Raw genomic sequence first — 16665 nt, forward strand, 5'->3', positions numbered from 1 at the left:
TTTGTCAGATTGACACACACAAATATATTCTCGGTGTGCCACAGCCTTCGAGTAATTAGTTGATGTGTGCCACGAGATGAAAAGGGCTGCAACTCGCTGGCATAGATCGTACAAGAGATTGGCCCTGGACCCAGCGGCCGCTTCTAGAAAAAAGGTCACAGGTTTCTGCTGACCGGAGAAGCCGAGCCTGTGCTCACCGGGGCCAAAAGGAGAGATAAGACGCGTATCTGGCGAGTGCAGGTAGCGTCTCCCTCTGGAAGGCAAAACAAGAGACTGGGCCTGAATTAGAAGGGCCGGAAGGGGCAAGGACTACCGAACACCAACCTCTACGGACAGCTGTCGCCTGACCACACCTCCCAGGTGTCCTCCCCGAGGCTGGCCCCTCGCCCACCCCGTCCTGGCTTGGTGCAATCTCCTCAGTGCTACTTCATAACTGTCATGTTGCTACTGTGATGAATCGTCATGTAAATATCTGATATGCAGGATGGACTTAGGCGACCCCTGTGAAAGGGTCGTTCGACCGCCAAAGGGGTCGGGACCCACAGGTTGAGAACCGCTGCTTAGCCTATGCCCACGGAGGAATTCCCAGTTGTGTGACAATGTGGCACAAACACCACTGCTGCTGCACCTTTTACTTGTACGCGGGGTTCCAGGAGCTCCTCATGCCATCCTACCTGCTCCCATGAGGAGCTCTGTGAGTGCCCTGCGGGGGGAATGGTACCCACGCTGGGTTCCTCACCAGGGTGCCTCATGGCCCAGGGAGGGTGCCCGCGCCCGACTTGGGATCGGGCCTTGAGTGGCGCGGAGTTGGGCTGCTGAGTCCTCTGTGACCGTCAGGACCGCCCTGAGCCCCAACTCCTCTGTCTCTGACGTGAGGGGTTGAACGAGATGACCTCTGAAGTCCTAGCTGGTTATACAATCCTATTATTTTAAGTTCAGAATAGCAATTGCTTTCAAGGGTTCCCGGGAGGGATTCAGAGTCCTAGTGTCACACGCCCCGCGAGGGAGGGGCATTGTGCAGCGAGCCCCGAGCTGCCCAGGCGCAGGGTCAGGGAGATGCATTTGTGTTCTGCTGCCCAAAGCTGGCCCTGCACAGCGAGGCGCCCACCGAGCAGGCCATCAGGAAATGAATGAACCCAGCAGCCCTGCAGGCCTCGCCAGGGATGCTTTGTTGCCATGGTGACCCTGGGCAGCTGAGTCTAAACCTACAGCGGGAGACCCGGCTGCATGGCTTAGAAATTACCTCCTACCTTAGCGGGGAGTTCTGAGCCCTAAGTGCCCGGGGAATTGATCAAGGCATCAAGGCTGTCTGGACGTTAGATTTCATTTTACACCAAAGACATTCAGCAGGAAAGAACACGGGCTTTTGAATCAGATGGGCATTGACTGGGACCCTAGATTGAGTTTACTCATGGGAGGGGTTAGGTAGAGCCTCAGTGTCTTCATCTCTAAAATGGGACAATAGCTCCTTTGCAGACTCGTTTACAGAAAAGGCATTCAAATACCTGGCCTGTTGAGGGACCCAATAAATGGTCATGGCGGTTCACGGATGAGAACGTATTTCTAAAACCTGGTGATAAACTGCACAGTTTAGGTACGGAGGAGTCTGGAGAGTTTCCGAATACAAACAAGGTGCTCTTTGAAAAAGTCTCTCTCAGTTTTACAGGTTTAAACTGTAAACTGGTGGAGCCTTTATGGGACTTGTCACCTGTCACTTGGGTTGTATTATTCCCTGTTTTAGCATATGTTAAAAGAATAAAGAGATTTTCTGTTTTACACTGTGTGTGTGTGTGTGTGTGGGGGGGGGAACTTTCCTCCACCCTTTACGGTTCTTTAGGCTGCTCTAATTAGTTAAATCGACATGAGGCAGATGAACAAGAGAAAATAACCGAATTTAATTACACACATGCGTATGGGAACCCCACATCTAGGAGCGGAAGGTGCCTTCCTCAGCTCCCCCTGGCAGTAAACAAGGTCTCCCTTCTGCAGTGTCTGTGGACGCCCACAAATAAGAAGCGAGAGGAGCCCCGGCTGGCGTGGCTCAGTGGATAGAGCGTCAGCCTGCAGACCGAAGGGTCCCGGGTTCGATGCAGGTCAAGGACACGTACCTCGGTTGCAGGCTCCTCCCTGGCCCGGGCCCTGGTCAGGGCACGTGCAGGAGGCACCCAATCCACGTGTTTCTCTCACATCGATGTTTCTCTCTGTCTTTCCCTCTCTCTTCCCCTCTCTCTAAAATCAATGGAAAAACACCTTCGGGTGAGAAAAAGAAAACACGAGAGAAAACGTGGATTCACCTCGCTGACCTAACATCCTTAATGGATAAAACATACGAGGGGAAGTCGCCTGCTTGGTGTTTGACAACATCCCGGTTTGTGGACAACATTAGGCCATCGGAGTGCTTCCTGCCTGTACGGATGTCAGCGCAGGCCAGCTGCCGGTCCCCGAGACGGGGCCGGATCGTGCCCGGGTGAGGCAACGTCTAAAATGTGGTGCACAAGACACGGCCTCATCCACGCAGACCATGTCCACGTGGATTCCTTCCCGAGGATTCACGTTTAACTTACTGTGGGCTATTCTGTAAAGAAAGGACGTGACAACGATGCTTTGCGAGCGGGTGTTGAGGCCGTAAGAACAATTTGATAATTTGGGCCCCAAAACATCTTACCAGGGACATTTTGAGCGATGCTGTTGACCCTACGTAGATCCCTGTGTTTGTCTCATTTGGCGACATTTTCCTTGGCCCCGAGCCCGCGGCAGTGGCTGTGGCTAAGAGAGCGGGTGCCCCGCCCCCCGGCGCTGGAGGGCACTTTTCAGCAGTTGAGTTGGTTTTATATCAATCTCTCCACCCCCCGCCCCCGGCCTCCCTGTGGTTCAGGAAACTCGCTCACAGGAGACGTGGCTGAGGCGATAAGCTTGCCCGGCGTCCTCAGCTGTTTGATGTCCGCTCAATGACCTCCGTCCCTCTCTTCATTGTTGACGCTGACGATTCTGAAGAAGGGCCGGAGACTTTCAGCCTTCTTTCTCCTTCCCTCTCAGATGGCTCAGCTTTCCCATCAAGCCCTCAGAGGTCTCATTCAAATGCATATTTTGTTCCTGAACAAGGAAAAGGCCGCATCAAAGCATTGACACCCGGTTTCATTGATTGAAGTGAGTTCTCTCTTCTAATTTGATCTCGGCCCGTGTCAGGTCTCTGAATCTAACTCTGCCGTTACATCACACGCTGAAAAGGGGTCCGCTGCTTGTACGTGGTAACAAAGAGCACTTTAAGTTTTATTTACATCTAGACACAGAGTTCCAGCTAACGAGAGGTTACGTGTACTGGAGGGCCGTGTTTTCCAGTGGTCAGAGCTCCCGTGACGTGCACGGGAATCGAGCGGAAAGTGGGGTTCGTGCACCGAGCTGAGGCACTCAGGGAAGGAGGTTTGCAGGTCATGGAAATGTGTCAGCGCAGCCCAGCTGCTGGTCCCCGAGAGAGTGGGCCCGGATCCGGGCCTGGGTGAGGCAATGTCTCAAATGCGTTTCTCGTGTCCCCCCAGTCGCACAGCCGTATTATGAAGGAGCCAATAAAGGCACAGCGATGCCTAAGGAGATGCTCACTTCACGCACTTCTTCTGCAGAGTTTCCTATTCTCAAAGCCACTGGGCGCGCTGCCCAGTCACACCAGGGGGTGGGCTTCCGCCGGGTTGTGTCACCTGTGCAGGTCTAAGGCAGAAGTGGGGTCCTGGACTGTCTAACTCCAGGACCCGTCACGCCGGTGGTGCCTCCCTCGGGGCTGACGCGGGATGTTCGATTCTGCGGGTGGGAGCACGGGCGGTAAGTGGAGCGGTCATGACCTCAGAGGCGGCCTTCTCCTGCGCCCTCTGTGTCACCTGGGCGCGCCGGCCTGCCTCTATTGCAGCGGTTCTCAACCTTCTGGCCCTTTAAATACAGTTCCTCATGTTGTGACCCAACTATAACATTAATTCCGTTGCTACTTCCTAACTGTCATGTTGCTGCTGTTATGAACCGTCATGTAAATATCTGATCTGCAGGATGGTCTTAGGCGACCCCTGCGAAAGGGTCGTTCGACCGCCAAAAGGGTCGCGACCCACAGGTTGAGAACCGCTGCTCTATTGTATCACTGGCCTCATATTGGGGGCACAGCAGCACCCACCCCCCTTATCTGTGCTTTCACTTGTTTGTGGTTTCAGTTAACATAACTGTGGTCAACTGTGGTCTGAAAATTTACATGGAAAATTCCAGAAATAAACAGTTTATCAGTTTCAAGTGTCCTCCTCCGTCTCGCCCAGGATAGGACTCTGTTCAGCGTCTCCCGTGAGTCACCCAGTAGCTGTCTCTTATCAGATTGGTCATCAGAGAGAGAGACCACAGCCACATAACTTTTATTTCAGTACATTGTTATAAGCGGCTATTTTACTATTCGCTATTACCATTCATCTCTTACTCTGCCTAGTTTATAAGTTAGGAGAAAGCACAGCATGTACAGGGCTCCGTACTACCGAGGCTGCTGGCGTCCACCGGTAGTCTTGGCACGAATCCCCCGCAGACAAGGGGGCACCTCTGCAGGGAAACACTTCCTACGATTGACCTCGTTGCTCCCGTTGCTACGTTTGGAAGGTGATGATAAGTGTATCTTGTGCCGTAGCTCTGACCGGTAGGAAATATTGTTTAGAATTTCCACTTCGTTAGCAGCAAAACTTATTTGGCTATGTCACTCTTACGTCTGTAAATAGAACTATAATTTTGGACTCTGTGAATATGATATTTTAGGCAACATTAAATACAGTGGGGCCTTGACTTACGAGTGTCCCGACTAACGAGTTTTTTGAGAGACCAGCTGTCTCTCCGCTGATTTTCTTGCTTTGAGTTGACAGAGTAATTTGAATTAACGAGCTCCTTAACAAGCTGGGTCTCAGAACGAATCAAACTCGTAAGTCAAGGCCCCACTGTATATTGCACGGGCCACCAGATGAGACCAAGGCCCAAGGTCAAAGGGTATTCCCACTTCTTCGGGAACACCATGAAAGGGGAGAAGTGTCACCGTGTGAAGTTCACGTCCCTGTTGGAACACACACTCACACCTGCAGGGGCCGTGCTGGCTTTTAAAACGCTCCTGTTTCCACTGCTTCGGTGAGTTTGGGCCTCACCCTCTTCCTTTCAAACAGAACACGTGTGTTCTCCAGAAGCCCAAGATGTATTTCAACCCAAAAGTCTAGGCCAGTGGTTCTCAACCTTCTGGCCCTTTAAATACAGTTCCTCATGTTGTGACCCAACCATAAGATTATTTTCGTTGCTACTTCATAACTGTCATGTTGCTACTGTTATGAATCATAATGTAAATACCTGATATGCAGGATGGTCTTAGGCGACCCCTGTGAAAGGGTCGTTCGCCCGCCAAAGGGGTCGCGACCCACAGGTTGAGAACCGCTGGTCTAGGGGGCTTATTAGGAGATGGTATACATCTCTCTATATAAAAGCCTAAGTGGCTGAATGACCAAATGACCGGACAACCAGTTGCTAAGATGTGACTGACCACCAGGGGCAGACGCTCAGTGCAGGTGCTGCCCGCTGGTGGTCAGTGCACTCCCACAGCCGGAGCGCCACTCAGCTGACCATCAGGCGCCAGATGCAGGGCTCATGGCTGGCAAGTGCCACTGTGGCAGCGCGAGCCTCTCCCGATCGGGACTGACTGGGCGTGAGCCCGCAGCAGGTGCAGCGGGGCCGGGATGAGCGGGAGCGGCAGGCAGGAGCAGCAGGTGGCCTTGGACTGCCAGTTTCGGCCCAATCCTCGCAGGCCATGCTGAGGGACCCCACTGGTGCATGAATCCACGCACTGGGCCTCTAGTTTTAAATGAATATCAATTTTTTTCCTACTAAATTGTTTGTCCAACAAAATGTTTACACCCCCATCTTGACAAAAACCTTTATTCACATCAATAGGAAGAAACTGGGCCCTGGAAACATTACTCTAAGTTTGGCACCTGATGTTCTTGAAAAATCTTTGAGAGAGCCTTGGTGATACAACAGAAAAAGTACACTTGGCTCAGAACTTAAAGCTGAACGTTGTTCATGTGTCCTATGACATATTTTACATGGTCAAGATGCATGTTAGGCATTTGAAAACGTCTGGTATGTGAAGTCATAGATACGGTGATACGTCTTAAGGTATGAAAGTCGGATGATTTAATGGGCATTTAACTCAATTAGAACACGGCTCACATCAAGGCTTTCCTATGTGTAGGCTTTCCTCTTGGTGCTCTCTCTGACGTGTGCTGTTTTCTATAATTATTACTCACACTGTTTTACTATAATTATTACTCACGCTGTTTCTCTCTGTGATGCCGGGCTCTCCTGGTAAGAGTAGGCAGCTAACTCGCGGCGGCAGCAGAACCTGCCCAGCAGGCTACGGGGAAGGTTCGCCTTTTTACTTTGGAAACATTTTACTGTCAGGGTCGGTGAAGTTGCTGTTATGAGTCGAGCGCTGGGATTGTGAAAAGGAGAAACATAAGGTGGATCTCGTATTTCTTCATGTTCTCGCTTATATTTCATAAGCGGGCGAGTGAGGGATTATGTAAACAGTGACACACAACGAGCCAGCTAATGGGCGCATTGTCTTTGCACACCCACTTGGGCGTGTTCTGAGCGCCTGGTTTCTGCGGAGGCACAAACTCCCTTGTTCATAACATGAACATTTTTAAATGGGCGAGACACGTTTCATTGTTATTTTGTTACTTTTAGTCATTAGAATCATTTTCAATGAGGAAATTAATGTAATTTTTTGAATGATTTGATGGAAAATAATTGAAGGAAAAAAATCAGTAAATCAGGAGAAGGTTGGAAGATAACGTTGAGAAAGTCTTATATGAGAAAATTCAGAGCTGGAACATAGAGAAAAAAATAAACTAGAGGCTCAATACAGGAAGTCCAGTACCTTACAAATAAGATATCGATAAAGAGAGAACAGAGATCGTGAAGGCGAGAAAATTATCAAAGAAACAAGACAATTCCCCTGAATGGAAGGCCCTGTGCTTCTAGAATGAAAGGGGCCACAGAATACCCAGCAATGTGAGAGAAAAGACTCACCCAAGAAAGGTCATTAAAATTTCAGAACATCAGTGATAAAAAGAATACTCCAGACACTTTCAGAGAAGGAAGGAAAAAACCACAATAGATCAGTACAAAGAATCAGGAATTAAAGTGGCATTTCTTAACAGCATCATTGGAACTTATAAGAAAACTAGAGGCCCGGTGCATGGCATTTGTGCACTGGCAGGGGGGTGGGAGGGATGGGGCTCCCTCAGCCCGAACTGTGCCCTCTCACCGTCCAGGACCCCTCGGGGGATGTCCGACTGCTGGCTTAGGTGCAACATCCCCCGAGGGGTCTTTAGCGCTGCTGGGGAGATGGCACTGCTGCTGTGTTTGCCAGCCGTGAGCCCAGCTTCTGGCTGAGCGGCGCTCCCCTTGTGGGGAGCTCCTGCATTGAGCGTCTGCCCCCTGGGGGCAGCTCCTGCATTGAGCGTCTGCCCCCTGGAGGTCAGTGCACGTCATAGCGGCTGGTCGTTTTGCAGTTCGGTTGATTTGCATATTAGCCTTTTATTATATAGGATGGAACAATGCCTTCAGAATTCTAAGTGCAAAAGGGTTTCAACGTAAGATTCTAGACGAGCTGTGTCAGGTGTGACAGATGGCCACTTCCTCCGCTTTAAACACTAGACGGCTGAAACCGTGTTTCCCAGGCTCCCCTGCAGCAACAGTTCTAAACGTGACCAAGGTCCCATCAGGCAAACTCCCCCACGAGGGACTGGAAGGTGGACATGTGTGAAGGGGCCGCTACCCAGGGCATCACACATTCTGGGGCATCTGGGGCAAAGGTTGGACTATCTCGCTGGTTCTCGCCTTTTTCTTTCTCCTTATTGCTCTCCTGAGGAGCCTTTGTAGACGTTTTTCCTCTCACCTACCTGTGGAATTTTAATGCCACAGATATGTTATATATCTGTTTATGTATCATATGTGTGTTCTATATCTTAAAAGCGTATGGTGTCTTGATATTTTTAAAAATATATTTTTATTGATTTCAGAGAGGAAGGGAGAGAGAGACACATCACTGATGAGAGAGAATCATGGATCGGCTGCCTCCTGCACGCCCCCCACTGGGGGCTGAGCCCACAACCCAGGCCTGTGCCCTGACCGGGAATCCAACCCTGACCTCCTGGTTCATAGGTCGACGCTCGACCACTGAGCCTCGCCCGTGGGCAAGAGTGTGGTGTTTTGGACTCTCCACCCCCCAGACAGTTGTTTGTCCTCCTGGGGCCACAGTGCCCCCCTGAGATGGCCCCTAGGACCGGAAGGGCCACACAGCAGGTGGCAGTGGCCATGGGGCTGCTATTAGCACCGTCCAGTGGTGCGCCTGAGCGTTGTTCCTGGCTGTGTCGCATCCAGGGGTTCCAGGTCGGAGGGAATGGGAGGAACCCTTCCATGACCCCAAGGAAAACTGTCATCTGAAGGCTGGCTTCAGGGTTTAGAGGGCAGCCACACCGACTGGAACAGCAGGACGCGGGGGCCCTAGGAAAACACGGAGTGGAGCGGCCACCCCTGCCCGCGCCCATGTTGACTGGAGTTTGCGATCGGACTTGGAGATGAATCGGTGACGGTTACCGAATGAAGGAAAAGAAAGGCAAGTGGTAACTCCAGGAAAAATAGAAAGTAGTGGAGGAAACATGTTAGGCATGACTCACCTCTGAACAACATTTATGGCGTCATCATGGAAATGCTGCACATTGAACCTACGGTGGTTTTGCCATTGTGTTGGGAGGATGGGGGTGCAGGCAGGATGGGAAAAGAGCCGTGTTCTCATCTCCCATAGTGAGGCGGTCAGTGCACAATGTTTAAAATGAAAAGGTCGCGAGAGTAGCGGAAAGATCTTTTTGTAAACGTCATCACGGAGGACAATTCCGATAGGAACAGTTGTAAGATTGGAAAACGAATGGAAAATGCTGGGAAGCAAAACTCCGGAGTGAGGAGAAGTCGGACAGGAAACTTTCCTCTCGCCGATAGTCCGTGCGAGTTGATTTTGTTGAAACTGTACCTGTATTACTGTACGAGAAATAAAAATAAAATGAAATTCAAAAAAGGAAAGCGAGAGAGAAATGCTTGCGCTGCTCTAGGGCCTCTTCGTTGCGTTTTCAACACCCCAACCCCACCCCCCGCCGATGATCTTGCTGGTTTTTGTTGATGCCGACTGTTCCTTCAAGAAGACCCCGCTGTGCCGCCCCTCGGCAAGGACCGGAGACATTCTGTCACGCGGAGGTGCTGACCTAGGTCAGCTCCTTCACATCGAGCCCCGAGGCCGACGCGTTTCCTGTGTTCCCCGAGTTCTCTTCCTGGGCCAAGCGCTGCCGCTGGAACGGTGCTTGGCCTGCGCAGGACCTCGGCTGGGAGCCCGATGATGTTTTCTGATGTTTGTAAGAAACCACGATTATCGGAAATATAAGGGAATATTACTACCTTTACCTTTCTTACACAGTGCAATCCACAAGAACGTACTCTGAGCGTTTAACTTTGATTGCATTTCAGTGACAAAAGGGGCCTAGCGATGTAGTTGTCCTGTGATTAGCACTCCTTTAGCGTTAGTGGGTTTGGTTAATGTGTTGACATAGGAAAAGGGTTATAGATTAGATAAACTGGAAAGACACTTGATTAAACCTGGCTAAATGGCTGGTTCTGGTGTAGGAGTCGGCACCTGTGGATTTACTTCCGTATTTGCTTCATTACAACGACGTTCTTAACAAAGTGAGAGTCCGGAGTATCGGTTCCGAGCCTCTGTGTGTGCCTAGGAGCTCCCTGAGGCCATGGGGGAAATGCAGATTCCTGGGCCTGGCCTAGAAATCCTCTTTCTTTCTTTCTTTCTTTCTTTCTTTCTTTCTTTCTTTCTTTCTTTCTAGGATTTTGTGGTAGTTTGAGCAGGGATGAGAAAAATTACTGTAGACAATATCCAAGTTCCTTTTTCTTATTATTCAAATTCTGATTCTTTTTTAAAAAATATTTTCACTGATCTCAGAGAGGAAGAGGGAGGGAGAGAGGCAGAAACATCAATGATAGAGAGAATCACTGATAGGCTGCCTCCTGCACGCCCCCGACTGGGGATTGAGCCTGCAACCTGGGCCTGTGCCCTGGCCGGGAATCGAACCGTGACCTCCTGGTTCATAGGTTGACGCTCAACCACTGAGCCATGCCGGCTAAATTCTGCTTCTTCATGCGTTTGGTGTTGCCCAGGACTCTGGGTTTTAAGCAGGTGTCCTGGGAGATACGTGTCGTCCAGGGGCGCCTGCGGAAGCCACCGACACGCTGACTGGCTGGCTCGTATCAGACAGACGTGAGTTCATTTGCTTTTCCCTTTAATGTATTTCTCAATGACACGAAGGCAGCCCCAGAGGGAACAGCGCTACGCGCGCTCAGAGAAGCGTGCAGGGCCAGTAGCTGGATGTGTGCTACACGGGAGGAGTGGCGTAGCTTATGCAATAAGATCAAGTTCCTGGCTGCTGTCCTGGAATAACATGAGCTCAATTCATTGGTGACCAGCTGGACACGAACCAAAAAAAAAAAAAGAGAGAGACAAATATGTGTGGATTCAGAGATGGTATTTAAAGAAATACTACACAGAAGGAGGAAGTCTGAGGGTACCTGGAATTCCCAAGATCACCAATTAGAGTGACCATTCTCAAATGGGTCACAAAGTCATACTCCAGGTTATAAATGACGCATCCATCCGCTTGGTCCTCACCCACCACAGCCTTCTATAAATTACCGTTTGTCCCTCCTTCATCCTCTTTTCTCCCGAGTAGGTTGTGAAGGCTCACAACTGATACGGACAGTTAAAAAAACAAGGCACCTGAACCAGCACAGTGTGCGCCACGTTTAAGAAGAAAAGGTTTAAGAGGAGTTGCCGTCCATTCCTGTAGCTCAGTGGTTCTCCACCGTGGCTGCACATTAGAATCACCTGGGAATCTTTTTAAACTCCTGATTTAAACTCCGGAAATTCTGTTTCTTTGTTATGGGGTGGGGCCACAACATTAGTAACGAAGAAACAGAACCACACATATCTCTCTCTCTCTCTCTCTCTCTCTCTCTCTCTCTCTCTCTCTCTCTGTCTCTGTCTCTCTGTCTCTCTCTCTTTTTATTCATGTCCAGCCGGTAACCAATGAATTGGGGCAGCCACGGTTGAGAACCACTGCGGTAGCTAGAAGCTCCCTTAATGCTCTCAGGTGCGCAGGTCAGGGCGGGACCGCACATTGACTGCTGTCTCCCCACCGCAAATCTCAGCCTTCGCTGCTTCTCTTCCCCTCTCCACGCAGAGCGCCACGTGGACCGAGCCCTCCTCTTGCTGCTCATGCCACGCTGCCTGGTGGATGGCGCCCATGGGAAGTGTGACCACGGACTTTGAGACCAGCCCTTTCTCTAGAAATAACGGTGAGGAGGAGGAGGAGGCGGTGGCAGCGATGGTGGCTAACATTCACTGAGCGCTTACACTTCCCGTGGACACTAAGTTATAGGAGTTATTCCCTTTATTATTCTCATTTTATAGGTGAGAAGATGGAGGCCCAAAGAGGTTAAATAATGTGTCCAAACTCAAATAAATAGTAACTAGCTTCAAACCCAGGCAATCTGGTCCCAGTGCCCACCTCTTTACCTGCTGCTTTAAAAATACGCATGTTTATTGATGTCAGAGAGGAAGGGAGGAAGGGAGAGAGATAAAAAAATCAATGATGAGCGAGAATTGCCTCCTGCACGCCCCACAGTGGGCATGGAGCCCGCAACCTGGGCATGTGCCCTGACTGACAATCGAACCGTGACCTCCTGGTTCATAGGTTGATGCTCAATCACTGAACCACGCTGGCCGGCCTTACCTGGTCCATTTTATGACCCTCCCCCACCCCCCGACCCCAACCCCAACGCCTCAACAAAGTCAGGGGTAGTTGTTCAAATGAAGAACCTAAGAAAGGGGCTCCTATTGGTGGTTATTTCCGCCTCTTTTGGGAAGCAGCACCCATTATTTACCAATCTAGTGATGCAATAGGTTGGAGCTGCCGTGGGGATCTTTGCTATCTCTTTCACCATAGACTTTCATTGTTAATGTGCTGTGATTTCAATACAGACTGGGTTGTGCTAGGGCTAGGCAGTACTTAAGCCTTGATCAGGATTCACATACAGAAACCCACGTCCGGGAGAAGAGCTATCTGCTTTCAAATGGAATGCAATTAAAAGATAATTTGATGAAATCGAAACCAAGCCATTATCTGATGATAAGGCCATTTCTTGGCAGGTCACTCACGTGTAACCAGAAGAGTCGCCTGTCCGGGACAGCAGGTCTTGGCGAGGGATCTGGGTTAGATGTGGTCACCCCGGGCCTGACACTGAGGGAGAGGGGTCCTCACTCCCCGTTCTGCTGCCTCCGGCTCTGGCCTTGGCTTCACCTGACTCGGCACAAGCCCCGCCCCGGAACCAGGCAGCCAGGAGGCAGGGCTCGAGCAGAAAACACCTGCCCAGCACGTGCTTGTTGACACAGTTCCCCGCAGACAGGAAACGTGGGGACAGCACGGGCTCTGGGGACCACACAGGGCTCTGGGGCCGGGAGTCCCCAGTTCTCTCTGCGCAGAGCCGGCCTCAAGAGGGGGTGACTGCCCAGCTCGCCCGACTGGACTGTTGAGCAGCGAGGTAGTCAGCCTGTTGAGGGAGGGAGCTGACCTTGTAATTACAGGGGAGCAGCCGGGCCTGAGCTTCGAGGCGGGACAGAGGAGGCGAGGCCCCGGGAGCTGAGTGGGCGGCGATGATGAGGAGCCCTGGTGGGTGCTGCGACTTACCTTTCAGATGCTTCCTGACTTGCACACAAATGCCATGACGCAGCCGTGTGGGCGCCCGGGAGTTGGTCCTTCGTTTTTCTTTTTTTAAATATATGTTTATTGATTTCAGAGAGGAAGAGAGAGGGGGAGAGAGAGAGAAACATCCATGATGAGACAGAATCATGGGTGGGCTGCCTCCTGCACGCCCCCCACTGGGGATCGAGCCCACACCCCAGGCATGTGCCCTGACCTGGGATCGGATGGTGACCTCCTGGTTCATAGGTCGACGCTCACCCACTGAGCCACGCTGGCCGGGCTGCACTTTGTTTTCTATACCGAGAGGCCAGAGGGGTGCGCGCTGCTCCCTCAGCATATGTGAGGGCGCAGGGGACAGGCGTCCTTCTCATTGAGACTAGACCCGGTCCTATAAAGGTGGAAAAAGCCAAATAGACCCAGGAGGAAAGGCAGTGTGTCTCCAAGACAGAACACAGGCGTCATCCCCGGCCCCTGAGAGCGACAGGCATTTTCAAGAGGAAAGGACGAGGAGAGAGGCAGCAAGTTAGAGGCAGCCCTGGAGGCAGCCCTGAAGCCAGCGGAGCAATCGGAAGACAATGTGGTTCTCGAACCGATAAGTCAGCATGAGTTTCGTTTGCATCTTTGACAAATAAACCCAGGCCGAATGTGGGTTCAGGAAGAGAGGAAAGTTCTAGAAATTTGGGAGAATCAAAATTTTAGGAAGATGGGACCACTGAATTTACTTCGAGTTTCCTGATGTATGGACAAGGAGGATAAACCGCTGTGCTGTTGCCCTGCAGGAGCAGAGGCAGGGCTTCCGAGCGGGTCTGCTGCTGCCTCCTGTGTTCGCGCTGTCTTGTTCCGTCTACTTTGGGATGCCCCCGTGGAGCTGTGTCAGGCCCTAAAGGGCGACTTTCTGAATTTCAGTGTCTGATCTCAGGTTAGAGTTAGGCTGTAAGTGCTCAACGATGACAGCCAGCCGCCTGGGGCTTTTATTATGTGGACCAGAGGCTGGTGCACAAAATTCGTGTACGGGGATGGGGGTCCCTCAGCCCGGTCTGTGCCCTCTCGCAATCCGGGACCCCTTGGGGGATGTCGGGCCTAAACCGGTAGTCGGACATCCCTCTCGCAATCCGGGACGCTGCATGCACCAGTGACCATTCTTTTCATACAGGTGAAAGGCATCTTGCTGTTGTATGGGCAGCTACATTTTTTTGCCCTGATTATGAAAAGTAGTACATAACATGATCCTTCTGAGCAGTAGTACCATTTCCCCCATCTTATGGGTGGAAAAACTGAAGCAGAGAGAAGTTAAGTAATTGGCTTTGTCACACGTTATAAGTGTCAGAATCAGGGCTGACCACAAAATGTGCAAGCCCGAGTCCGTGCATGTCATCGGTGCGTCATCCTGTTATTTCAGTGTTAGAGTAGCCTTGCCAGGTTTTAATTTCTAAATCTAAGAGACTGTTCCTAATATATAGGGTAGGTCCCTAGGCCTGGCCAGCGATCAGGGCCATCTGTGGGGCAACTGGTGGGCGGGGTGATTGGGGCCCCCCCCCACTGGCACCCACTTTGGTTAACAGCCTGGTGCCGCCTGCTGGCCAGCCCCGCCCCCCGATCGCTGCCACGCCGGTCCCCTCCCTCTTGGGGGTCAGACACTCAACAGTTAGGGGCAGCTCCTGCATTAAGCGTCTGCCCCCTGGTGGTCAGTGCGCATCATAGCGACCGGTTGTTCCGCTGGTCGTTCCACCTTTCGGTCTATTGCATATTAGGTTTTTATTACATAGGATGGTTCAATGCCCTTCATTGTCAAAGTCGTTCCAGGATACAAGCGCATACAAAAGGCAAAATCATTGCCTGGGAACACTAATTTCATGACACATACCATTTTATGAAACAAAAGCAACTTGGCAGAGTATTCATTTCTTCTGAGTGGTTTATTCAAAGTTAAAAATAAGTTGGGAAGGGACATTTTCATGTTAGCGATCTTTAATTACTACAGCCATTTTAGGACGGGAGAGCCATGAGGATGAGAACGCTGGAAGACAGTCATTTTATATACGTGAACTCTGCTCAATGCCCTTAGGATTTGGCCCAAGTTAGTAAATTATTAAAATGTGGTTGCTATATCAAAAATCCCTTTTCTACTAGCTATTTCTAATATAATATTACTAATATACTTTAAAACAACTTAGTTATTATTAATTGCATGCTGATAATCAATACTCCTGTGAGGTTGGACAGTTATCACTATTCGTACTTGACAACAAGATGCTTAAGGCACAGAAAAGTTAACAGATTTCTCAAGTTCACAGCTATTTAGTGGAAAAGTCAGGACTAAAATTCAGGCCTTTTGACTTCCAGACAAATTTCTTTCTCTTGGACATGTTCTATCGATTTTAACATTTAATAAAAGACCTCATTTCGTACTTTTCTTTTTTCAAACATTTATTTTCTAATTACAGGTGACATACAATATCATATCAGTTTCAGGTGTACAACACCGTGATTAGACATTTAATTACCTTACAAAGTGATCACCCCGATAGGTATTTTTCTTAAAAAATATATTTTTATTGACTTTAGAGAGGGAGAGAGATAGAAACATCAATGATGAAAGAGAATCATTGATTGGCTGCCTCCTGCATGTCCCCTACTGGGGATCCAGCCCATAACCCAAGCACATGCCCTGACCAGGAATCGAACTGTGACCTCCTGGTTCATAAGTTGATGCTCAACCACTGAGCCATACTGGACGGGCCCAGTCGATACTAGTCTGATAACACTTTACCTTCTCTGTCTTGTTTGTGTGACTGTTTCTTCTTTTGATGATAAACATCATTTATTCTTTATAGAACCCCTCACAGTCCTTGAATATACCAAGTAGTCATGTTTGCTTTGAAAGAACTCAGAATGTGAGAGTCACCTTTATAGGGTGGATGTCATCTGAAATAGCACAGGGAGGCATTGTGTATAATTAGTTCAATTCTTTCTCCCTTCATCACAGTTTAAGAGCTTCTGGTCTAATGAGCAGATACTAGACCGAAGGCCTGCGTCACACTGACGCTATCACCCCTGACTTATTAGCTTAAAATATGGGTCTCCATTTCTTCATCGAACACGACATGATGTAGTATTTTTAATCTGAGAAAAGTAGTTTCCGTTTTCAGAATTACATTGTATTTCTTGGGTGGTAATGAATAGATTTTAAGCCTTACCATGCACGGTTCTGAGCTCTCTTCTGAATTGTAATTTATGAAATATATAATTTATGCTATTATTATGCTCAAATAGTAAAATCAACCGCAACTCTTAGCGGAGCACGGCCCCGGAGAATGAGGCTCTGGTGTGCAGGTTTGCCTCCTGCCCTTTCCCAGCGAGGGTCCGGACGAGGCGGTAAGTTACCCAACGGATCAGAGTGCCAGGCAGGAAGAGCTGGACTGACAAACTCACCGCCTCCTCTTCAGAGGGACGGAAAGGCCCAGAGATGAGGCGCTGCAGCTCCGGTCTTCCCGCCTGTGCTGTGGCTCCGCCCGGGCCTGCGCAGGACCAACTGGCCGCGGGGCACCTGGCCGCTGATGAGGCTTTCGGACAGGGTTTAGCTTGAGGAAGGAGCTTAACCTGCAGGCAGAGTCCTCGGGCTGTGGCCCTCTCTCTGCTGTTTGTTAGCTGCGCTCTCTCTGGCAAGTTACTCGACGTTTCTGTGCCTCCATCGCTTTGCTAGGTCCGGGTGGTCACACTAGGCAGAGCTATCTGCCGGAGGTGGTGGGGTTACGTGTTGATATGCCTTTGAAACAGCCTGAAAGCACTAAAG

This window comes from Myotis myotis, unplaced genomic scaffold (genome assembly GCF_014108235.1).
Source record: "Myotis myotis isolate mMyoMyo1 unplaced genomic scaffold, mMyoMyo1.p scaffold_m19_p_14, whole genome shotgun sequence".
In the NCBI taxonomy this organism is placed as follows: Eukaryota; Metazoa; Chordata; class Mammalia; order Chiroptera; family Vespertilionidae; genus Myotis; species Myotis myotis.